The sequence below is a fragment of the Triticum dicoccoides genome, chromosome 7A (assembly GCF_002162155.2).
Source record: "Triticum dicoccoides isolate Atlit2015 ecotype Zavitan chromosome 7A, WEW_v2.0, whole genome shotgun sequence".
NCBI lineage: Eukaryota > Viridiplantae > Streptophyta > Magnoliopsida > Poales > Poaceae > Triticum > Triticum dicoccoides.
In genome coordinates, this window is record NC_041392.1 from 520561471 (window position 1) to 520572795 (window position 11325).

Sequence of the window (11325 nt, forward strand, 5' to 3'; positions counted from 1 at the left end):
CGCACCGCACCACCGTTGCCCGCACCTCACGCGCACGCCCGCTTGCGCCTTGCCTTGTTCAGGTCGCGCCCTTGCACGCATGCGCCTGCGCGGGCCATGCCCTGCCTCGTCCCAGGGGCCGTGCTCGTCGCCCCCTACTGCCTTGCCATGTCCGCGCCAGCCAACGCTCGCGTCCCCGCAGCTGCTCCCGCACGCCTGCTCCCCGCTACCCCAACCGCGCGCCTAGCCCTGCATCGCCGCTGGCGCCCCGACACCCTTCATCGGCATCCCCGCCCGCCTCCATCGTGCCCTCGCCGTCGCCAGTGCTCGGGTGCCCGCAGTGCCCGTTCGGGCGGCGCCCGCGCCCTGCGCCCGTTTCCCGTTCGCCCGCCCCGGTTGGGCTGGGTCCCTGACCAGTGGGGCCAGCCCCAGATTAGAACAAAAAAAGAGATTAAATAATAATAATGATAATATAATTAATTAGTTAGTTAGTTAGCTAAATTAATTAACTTAATTAATTTTGATTAATTAACCTAATCATTTAGCTAATCTAATTAATCCTGATTAGCTAGTCTCAATCAATGACAAACGGGACCCACACATCAGTTGACCAGTCAACTCCTCTGTTGACTGCTGACGTCATGCTGATGTCAACGTGCACTGTTCTGGATAATGTTGATTAAATTAATTAAATAAATCCTAAAAATGATTTAAATCTTTTAAAATTAATATAAAATAAACCGTAGCTCGGATGGAAAAACTTTGTACATGAAAGTTGCTCAGAACGATGAGACGAATCCGGATACGCATCCCGTTTGTCCGCCACGCATACCTAGCATAGCAAACACGCAACTTTCCCCCTCTGTTTCATCTGTCCGAAAACGCAGAACACCGGGGATATTTTTCCCCCTTCATCGGTATCACCTCATACCGCGTTAGGGCACACCTAGCATCACGCTTTGTCATGTCATAAATCGTCATGCATTTGTTTGCATTATATTTATTGTTTCTTCCCCCTCTTCTCTCGCTAGACACCGAGACCGACGCCGCTACTACCCAGTACGACTATGGTGTTGATGACCCCTCTCTCTTGCTAGAGCAACCAGGCAAGCCCCCCCCCCCTTGATCACCAGATATCGCCTAATCTCTCTATACTGCTTGCATTAGAGTAGTGTAGCATGTTACTGCTTTCCGTTAATCCTATCCTGATGCATAGCTTGTCATTGTTGCTACCACTGTTGATACCTTACCTGCAATCCTACATGCCTAGTATAGGTTGCTAGTACTTCATCAGTGGCCCTACATTCTTGTCCGTCTGCCATGCTATACTATCGGGTCGTGATCACTCGAGAGGTGATCACTGGTATATACATACTTATATACATGCTATACAGGTGGTGACTAAAGTCGAGTCGGCTCGTTGAGTACCCGCAAGTGATTCCGATGTGGGGGCTGAAGGGGCAGGTGGTTCCACCCAGGTAGTGGTGGGCCTAGGTTCCCGACGGCCCCCGACTATTACTTTGTGGCAGAGCAACAGGGCAGGTGGAGACCACCTAGGTGAGAGGTGGGTCTGGCCCTGGTCGGCGTTCGCGGTTACTTCAAAATAAAACGCTTAACGAGATCTGGGAATTTGATCTGAGTCTGGCTACTGGCCTATACGCACTAAACAACTACGCGGGGACAGTTATGGTCACTCGACGTCGTGGTATCAACCGAAGCCTTCGTGACGTCAGCGACTGAGCGGTGCGTGCCGGGTTGGACTGGAATGCCTGCTCTTGTATAAGGGAGGCTAGGTCTACTCACCGGCCGCGTTCGCAACGTGCAGGTGTGCAATGGGCGATGGGCCCAGACCCCTGTGCCATAGGATTTAGACCGGCGTGATGACCTCTCTGTTGTGCCTAGGTAGGGCTGTGACGTGTTGATCTTCCGAGGTCGGGCATGACCCAAGAAAGTGTGTCCGGACAAAGGGGATCGAGCGTGTTGGGAAATGTGGTGCACCCCTCCAGGGAAGTTAAACTATTCGAATAGTCATGATCTTCGGTAACAGGACGACTTGGAGTTGTACCTTGACCTTATGACAACTAGAACCGGATACTTAATAAAACACACCTTTCCAAGTGCCAGATACAACCGGTGATCGCTCTCTCACAGGGCGGCGAAGGGAGGATCATCGGTTAGGATTATGCTATGCGACGTTACTTGGTGAACTTACCATCTACTCTCTTCTTCTGCTGCAAGATAGAGGTTACCAGAAGCGTAGTCTTCGTTAGGACTAGCTATCCCCGTCTTATTCTGGAATTCTGCAGTTCAGTCCACATATGATACCCCTTTTCCATTTGATACCAATGCATACATATGTAGTGTAGCTCCTTGCTTGCGAGTACTTTGGATGAGTACTCACGGTTGCTTTGCTCCCCCTTTCCCCCCTTCCTATACCCGATTGTTGCGACCAGACGGTGCAGCCCAGGAGCCAGACGCCACCGTCGACGACGACTCCTACTACACTGGAGGTGCCTACTACTCCGTGCAGGCCGCTGACGACGACCATGAGTAGTTTAGGAGGATCCCAGGCAGGAGGCATGCGCCTCTTTCGATTTGTATCCCAGTTTGTGCTAGCCTTCTTAAGGCAAACTTGTTTAACTTATGTCTGTACTCAAATATTATTGCTTCCATTGACTCTTGTGTTTTTCGAGCATTTGTATTCGAGCCTTCGAGCGCCCTGGCTTGTAATATAAAGCTTGTATTATTTTAATTTGTGTCTAGAGATGTGTTGTGATATCTTCCCGTGAGTCCTTGATCTTGATCGTACACATTTGCGTGTATGATTAGTGTACGGTCAAATCGGGGGCGTCACAGTTCGTGAGCTCGATGCGGGTGTTGATTTCTTGGGCTTGGCTCTGGGCGGCGAACATGTCGTGGATGGTGCGCCAGACTTCAGCCGGCGTCTGGAGCGTGGCGACTTGTGCAAGGATGTCGTGGGAGAGGGAGCCATCAAGTAGCCTTGGAGCGGTTGCTGCTGTGCATACCAGAGGGATCTCGCAAAGTTCACCACATGTTCTTCTTTGCCGTCCTTGGTAATGGTGAGGGTGGCCGGCGGTGCCGGACTCTTCGCGTTGAGATGGTGTTCCATCTTCGTGCCCTTGATCTGGGGTAGGACGACGGCCTTACAGAGTAGGAAGTTGCCCCTCGTCAGCTTCTCTTGCGGCGATGATCCGAGGAAGGAGTTGGTGGAGGTGGAGCTGGATGATGACGCATAAGTGGACGAGTGGTACGTCTCCAACATATATATAATTTTTGATTGTTCCATGCTATTATATTATCAACCTTGGATGTTTTATATGCATTTATATGTTATTTTATATGATTTTTGGGACTAACCTATTAACCCAAAGCCTAGTGCCAGTTTCTGTTTTTCCCTTGTTTCAGTGTTTCGCAGAAAAGGAATATCAAGCGGATTCCAAACGGAATGAAACCTTTGGAAAAGTTATTTTTGGAAAGAAAGCAATATAGGAGACTTGGAGTGCACGTCAGGGGACCAAAGAGGAGAGCACGAGGTAGGGGGCGCGCCCTCCACCCTCGTGGGCCCCTCGTGGCTCCCCTGATGTATTTCTTCTGCCTATATATATCCATATACCCTAAAACTATCGAGGAGCACAATAGATCGGGAGTTCCGCCGCCAGAAGCCTCCGTAGCCACCGAAAACCAATCTAGACCTGTTCTGGCACCCTGCCGAAGGGGGCAATCCCTCTCCGGTGGCCATCTTCATCATGCCGGTGCTCTCCATGACGAGGAGGGAATAGTTCTCCCTCGGGGCTGAGGGTATGTACCAGTAGCTATGTGTTTGATCTCTCTCTCTCTCTCTCTCTCTCTCTCTCGTGTTCTTGAGGTGGCACGATCTTGATGTATCGCGAGCTTTGCTATTATAGTTGGATCTTATGGTGTTTCTCCCCCTCTACTCTCTTGTAATGGATTGAGTTTTCCCTTTGAAGTTATCTTATCGGATTGAGTCTTTAAGGATTTGAGAACACTCGATGTATGTCTTGCGTGGGATACCTGTGGTGACAATGGGGTATTCTATGATCCACTTGATGTATGTTTTGGTGATTGATGAAGCTACATACCTAGGGTGGGGTCATAGACCTGACCTAGACATCCTCCCCTAGGACAGCACCCTAAAGCCAGGATCATCCAAAGGCGAAACGTTCCACTCGGAAGAATCGATGTCACTCGACCGTCGCAGGAGTCACTCGACGGGCAGAAGAGCTAAAGCCACTCTGCATATGAAACGGTCGAGCATTTACTTATAGGCTTAATTGGCATTTACAGCACTTTAATGTGGGTGTTACCAGTAACGTTCTCTCTTCAATGTACCTTAAACCCTCTATGTCGTGGGCTGGCTGGGGTCCTGGCACACTCTATATAAGCCACCCCCCCCCCTCCACAGGCACAAGGGTCCGCACCCCCTATAACTCACACGCATATAATCCAGTCGACCGCCTCCGGGCTCCGAGACGCAGGGCTGTTACTTCCTCCGAGAAGGGCCTGAACTCGTAAGCCTCGCGTGTACAACTCCTACATAGCTAGGATCTTGCCTCTACATCCCTACCCCCCTATTCTACTGTCGAACTTAGAACCACGACAGTTGGCGCCCACCGTGGGGCAGGTTTCTTAGCGACTTGTTGGAGAAGTTGCGATTTTTCCGATCCCCATCAACATGGTTTTGGGCGGAGGTTTGGCCGAGGGCCGCGAGATCCGTCTCTGTGCGCTCGTATTCGTCGCCGACGACTCCGCTTGGCTTCAAGAAGTGCCACTTGACGTCGAGGCGCTCCCCGTCTGCGGGGCAACGCACTTTCGCGCGTGCGTCCGTGGTGTCCTCCTACGGCAGCCATCGACTAGGTATCGATCGGCTCCTGTGTTGACCTCACTCCCTGCAGCCCGCCGGAGCAAACGTTCCGGTCGATCGACGCTTCAATGGTGGGTGAGGCGTGCGGTGGCTTGCCAGTCGGCCACCCCCCAAGTCGCAGCAATCGAGCCCGATGAAACTCTCTACGGCTTGTTCGACTGGCTCCATAGAGACTGCATCCGAGTGCGACAGCAGCGACCCCGCGGCGAAAGTTTTGATGGTCAATGGACCACGCAGTCCTCCTGGCTTCACCCGTGAAGAGGGGGGCGATGTGGGCGGCGATCTGTTGCATGTTCACGAAGAGTACCGCCCCGAACCCCTCTCTTCGCAGCGGAGAGAAGAACTTCGCCGCCGGAACATGGATGCGCTTCACACTCCTATCGTTGGAGAAACCCCTGAGGCCCAGGCCTTGGAGGAGGCGCGCCTAGCCAACTTGGATGAGCACACTCGACTGGAGAACCTCCAGCACGCACTCAATGAGCGTGCTCGGCAGCGTATCCCCGAGTCCAGTCGACGTCAACTTTTTCCGCCTCCGACTCAGGTATACCGAACTCTGATCTAGAATCTCGCAGCTGCGGCCCGAATAGCGGAGTCAATTCAACCTTCCCAATCAGAAGCTGGTCGAGGTTTGGTGCAGATCCGAGCTTTGCTCCGAGCAGCAGGGGAGCAGAATATAGCAGTGTCTCAGTCGCGAAATAGGATTCATAGCAGATCCGTGGTTGCAGACACAGTCCAGTCGACTCACAGCCCGAGATCGCCCCCGAGGCGTGAGGGACGTGGAGACCGACGAGATCCGTACAGAAACCACAAGCAGTATGATTACCGACTCGATCACGATGATCATTGTGAGTGCCCACGCCTCCCCCAAGGAGTGGGTCATACGTGCCTCAGCAACATGACGACGGACGTCCTCACAGTGGTGGACGAGGGATTCCAGTCGACCCTAGAGAACCGGGCTTTGATGCGAGATCTATTCTCGTTCAGGGTCTGGTCGATAGAAACAGAACTCACAGAGAAGGCCATGACAGAGATTTTCCAACCAACAGCAGAGTTCATGTCTCAGGTCCAGAGTGCTTCAGCAGGGCCATCAGGGCTGCGGTGATTCCTCCCAACTTCAGGTTGGCGATTGGAGTCAGTATGTTCACTGGTGAGTCCATGCCTGACACTTGGCTTGAGGATTACCGAGTGGCGGTACAGATTGGTGGTGGCAACGATGAAGTGGCCATGAAGCATCTCCCTTTGATGTTAGAGGGCTCGGCCAGAGCGTGGCTGAATCAGTTAGCGCCTGGTAGTATTTATACTTGGGAAGATCTTGCCTGGGTATTTGTCAGAACATTTGAAGGTACTTGCAAACGGCCAGCAGGGTTGACAGAATTACAGTGTTGCATTCAGAAACCGAATGAAACTCTGAGAGATTATATCCAGAGGTGGATCACATTACACCATACAATGGAGAATGTGTCAGATCACCAAGCAATTTGTGCCTTCAAAGAAGGCGTTAAGTATCGGGAATTGAATCTGAAATTCGGTCGGACAGGAGATATGACTCTGACTCGGATGATGGAGATTGCTACCAAATACGCCAATGGTGAAGAGGAAGGCCGACTCTGGACTGGCAAGCACAAAATAGTCGCCCACGAAACCGGAGGAGGGAACTCCAGTCAGAAAGCAGAAGTGCAAAGCCGAGTCAGCTGCTCCTGGAGAAGCCTTAGTCGTGACTCAAGGAAAGTATAAAGGGAAACCCAAAGGACCGTGGAACCCCAAGAAAGTAAAAGATAAAGATGGAAATGATGTGCTAGATTTACCATGCCACATTCACACCAAGAAAGATGAAGAGGGTAATTTCATTTATCCAAAGCATACCACTCGACAGTGTCGACTCCTAATCCAGCAATTCCGAGAGAAACAGCCCAAGGAAAAGGAGAAGGAAGCGGACAAAGTCGAGGATGAGGAGGAGGACGATGATGGTTACCCCCACGTCAATTCCACTCTGATGATTTTTGCTGATGTTGAGAGTAAGAGTCGATTGAAAGTCATCAACAGAGAAGTGAACATGGTCGCCCCGGTGACACCTAGTTATTTGAAGTGGTCTCAGACTGCCATTACATTCGACCAATCCGATCACCCAGCGCATATAGCCACCCCTGGGAGGCAAGCGCTGGTGGTCGACCCAGTAGTCGAAGGCACTCGACTGACTAAGGTTCTGGTGGATGGTGGCAGTGGTCTGAATATACTGTATGCACAGATGTTGAAAGGAATGGGTATTCCGATGTCCAGACTCAGTGAAAGCAACATGAGTTTCCATGGAGTTATTCCTAGCAAGAAGGTCGCTTCACTCGGCCAGATCGCCCTTGATGTAGTTTTCGGTGATTCCAAGAATTTCCGCAAAGAAAAGTTGACATTTGAAGTTGTGGACTTTCAGAGTGCTTATCATGCTATTTTGGCCAGGCCAGCTTATGCATGTTTTATGGCTCGACCATGTTTCATGTACCTCAAATTGAAGATGCCTGGTCCTAAAGGGGTGATCACTATCACTGGCAATCGAAAGAAGGCAGAAGAATGCTTCCAGAAGGGCTCAAGGATCGCCGATGCACAGATGGCAGTAGCGGAATTGCCGAAGTATAAAAAAATGCAGATCCGAGTGATTTGTTGCGAGCTAAGAAGCCTGCCACAGATTTAGCATTCCAGTCGTCTAGTGAAACGAAGCCGATTCACATTCACCCGACGGATCCCAATGTTGCTCAGACTCACATTTCAACAACACTCGACTCCAAATAGGAAGAAGCGCTCATCCAGTTCCTCCGTGAGAACTGGGACACCTTCGCATGGAAACCTTCTGACATGCCAGGTGTTCCCAAGGGACTGGCTGAGCATCGTTTGTGAGTCGACCCAAAAGTGAAACCAGTCAAAGAACATCTTCGACGGTCCGCCGTAGAGAAGAGAAAGGCAGTCGATGAAGAAGTGGCTCGCCTTTTAGCAGCTGGGTTTATCCGAGAGATTTACCACTCCGAGTGGTTAGCGAATGTTGTCATGGTCCCAAACAAGGACGACTCACTTCGCATGTGCATTGACTTCAAACATATCAATCAGGCATGCCCGAAAGATCACTTTCCTCTCCCTCGCATCGACCAAATAGTCGACTAGACTGCGGGGTGTGAGCGTTTGTCCTTTTTGGACGCTTATTCCGGGTATCATCAAATCCGTCTGTATGGACCCGATGAGATAAAAACAGCTTTCATCACCCCAGTTGGGTGCTTCTGTTATGTCACTATGCCATTCAGTTTGAAGAACGCTAGAGCCACATTCATGCAGATGATTCAGAAGTGCTTGCTCACTCAGATCAGTCAGAATGTGGAAGCATACATGGATGACATTGTGGTCAAGTCACCTAAAGGTTCCGACCTACTAGCTGACCTTGCTGAAACCTTTGTCAACCTCAGAAGGTATGATATCAAGCTTAATCCATCAAAGTGCATGTTTGGAGTTCCAAGCAGAAAATTACTCAGTTTTCTCGTTTCCAACGAGGGATCGACGCTAACCCAGAGAAAGTGGATGCCATACTCCGGATGAAACGCCCTGTGCGTGTGCATGATGTCTAGAAGCTTACTGGTTGTTTGGCCGCCCTAAGTCGATTCATTTCTCGCTTCGGTGAAAAGGCACTGCCTCTTTACCGACTGATGAAGAAGTCAGATAAGTTCGAGCGGACTCCTGAAGCTGATGCAACATTTGCAGAGCTTAAAGCCCTGCTTTCCACCCAGCCGGTGCTTGCTGCTCCAATCAGCAAAGAGCCTTTACTGCTTTACATTGCAGCCACTGGACAAGTCATCAGTACAGTACGTACGGTCGAGCGGGAAGAAGAAGGAAAAGCCTACAAAGTTCAGCGCCCAGTATACTACGTTTCTGAAGTTTTGACTCCGTCAGAGCAAAGATATCCACATTATCAAAAGCTTGTTTATGGGATTTATATGACCATGAAGAAGGTTGCACATTACTTCTCTGATCACTCCATTACAGTTGTCAGCGATGCTCCATTATCAGAGATTCTGAACAACAGAGATGCAACTGGTCGAGTGGAAAAGTGGGCGATTGAACTCCTTCCCTTAGATATCAAGTTCGAGGCAAAGAAAGCTATCAAGTCCCAAGCAATAGTAGATTTCCTTGTTGAGTGGATCGAACAACAACTGCCGACTCAAGTTCACTCGGAGCACTGGAACATGTTCTTTGATGGTTCCAAGATGCTGAATGGTTCCGGTGCTGGGGTGGTACTGGTATCCCCCCGAGGAGACAAGCTCAGATATGTCCTCCAGATTCACTTTGATTCCTCCAATAACGAAGCAGAATATGAAGCATTCTTGTATGGGTTGCGTATGGCCATCTCACTCGGCGTCCGTCGCCTCATGGTCTATGGTGACTCAGATTTGGTAGTCAATCAAGTGATGAAGGCGTGGGACATCAGAAGCCCAGCCATGACTGGTTATTGCAACGCGGTGCAGAAGTTGGAAAAGAAGTTTGAGGGGTTAGAGCTCCATCATATACCCCGACTGAAAAATCAAGCAGCGGATGATTTAGCAAAGATAGGCTCTAAGAGATAAGCTATTCCCAGTAATGTGTTCCTGAAGCATATTCATGCACCTTCAGTTCAAGAAGATCCCTTCGCTGAAGAGCCCCCGCAGCCTAAGAGTGCCACAGATCCGACTGAAGTCGAGGTCCCAGCCGTGGTCGACTTGATCGTGGAGGTGTTGGTCATCATTCCCGACTGGACAGTGCCATACATTGCATATATCCTTAGGAAAGAGCTCCCAGAGGATGAAGAAGAGGCTCAACAGATCGTCCGTCGATCCAAGGCCTTTACTGTAATAAGAGAATAACTGTTCAGAGAAAGTGCAACTGGGGTCAGTCAGAAATGCATAACGCCAGAAGAAGGTTGAGTGATCCTCTACGACATCCATTCGGGGACATGTGGTCACCATGCATCCTCTCGGACCATTGTGGCTAAAGCATACCGAGCTGGATTTTATTGGCCACGAGCAAATGAAATGGCGAAAGATATAGTCAATAGATGTGAAGGCTGCCAGTTCTACTCCAATATGTCGCACAAACCTGCATCAGCCCTGAAGACCATTCCATTCGTCTGGCCCTTTGCTGTTTGGGGATTGGACATGGTTGGTCCACTGAGGACTGGTAGGAGTGGCTTCACTCACGTACTTGTAGCAGTCGACAAGTTTACCAAATGGATCGAAGCCAAGCCTATTAAGAATCTTGAAGCTAGTACTGTTGTCAGCTTCATCAGAGAGTTGACATTCAGGTATGGGGTTCCGCACAGCATCATCACTGACAACGGATCGAACTTCGATTTTGATGAGTTTAGAACCTTCTGCGCCTCACAAGGCACACGAGTCTACTATGCTTGGTCGCCCATCCCCGGTCGAATGGACAAGCAGAAAGAGCAAATGACCTGATTCTCAAAGGACTAAAACCCCGACTGATGCGAGATCTCAAGCACGCAGCGGGCGCCTGGGTTGATGAACTTCCATCGGTTCTTTGGGGATTAAGGACAACTCCCAATCGGTCGACTGGTCGAACTACATTCTTCTTGGTCTATGGAGCTAAAGCTGTTCTACCGAGTGACTTGCTTCATAATGCACCACGAGTTCAGCTCTTCTCTGAAGATGAAGCATAACAAGCTCGGCAAGACGCAGTTGACCTCCTAGAGGAGGAAAGAGAGATGGCCTTGATCCGGTCGACCATTTATCAGCAAGACTTGCGTCGATTCCATGCTAGACACGTGAAGGGTCGAGCCTTTCAAGAAGGTGACTTGGTTCTTCGAGTGGATCAGCAGAAACCACACAAGCTCGCCCCAGCTTGGGAAGGTCCCTTCATTGTCACTAGAGTGCTCCACAATGGAGCATACCACCTTTACAATGTCGAGCATAAGAAGGACGAGCCATGGGCTTGGAATGCGGAGCTGCTCCGCCCCTTTTATACTTAAGTACTCGTTCAAATAAAATGTAATAAGAAATACCTTTGTAATTTGTTTATCAAATACAAGAGCTTTACAGTCCTCTTGAATGATTGTTGTTGCTTTTATTTGCGTCTGAAATCCCCCAATGGGTGACTTAGCTGCGAATCCGTTTCGCCTAAGTTCAAAAGAAAATCCTACCGAGTGGTGAGCAAGCCTCTCACTCGGGGGCTTAGCCACGAATCCGTTTCGCCTAAGTTTGTAAAATCCTACCGAGTGGTGAGCAAGCCTCTCACTTGGGGGCTTAGCCGTGAATCCATTTTGACTAAGTTTGTAAAATCCTACCGAGTGGTGAGCAAGCCTTTCACTCGGGGGCTTAGCTGCAAATCCGTTTCGCCTAAGTTTGTAAAATCCTACCGAGTGGTGAGCAAGCCTCTCACTCAGGGGCTTAGCTGCAGTCCAGTACTCGCCTAAGTTTGTAAAA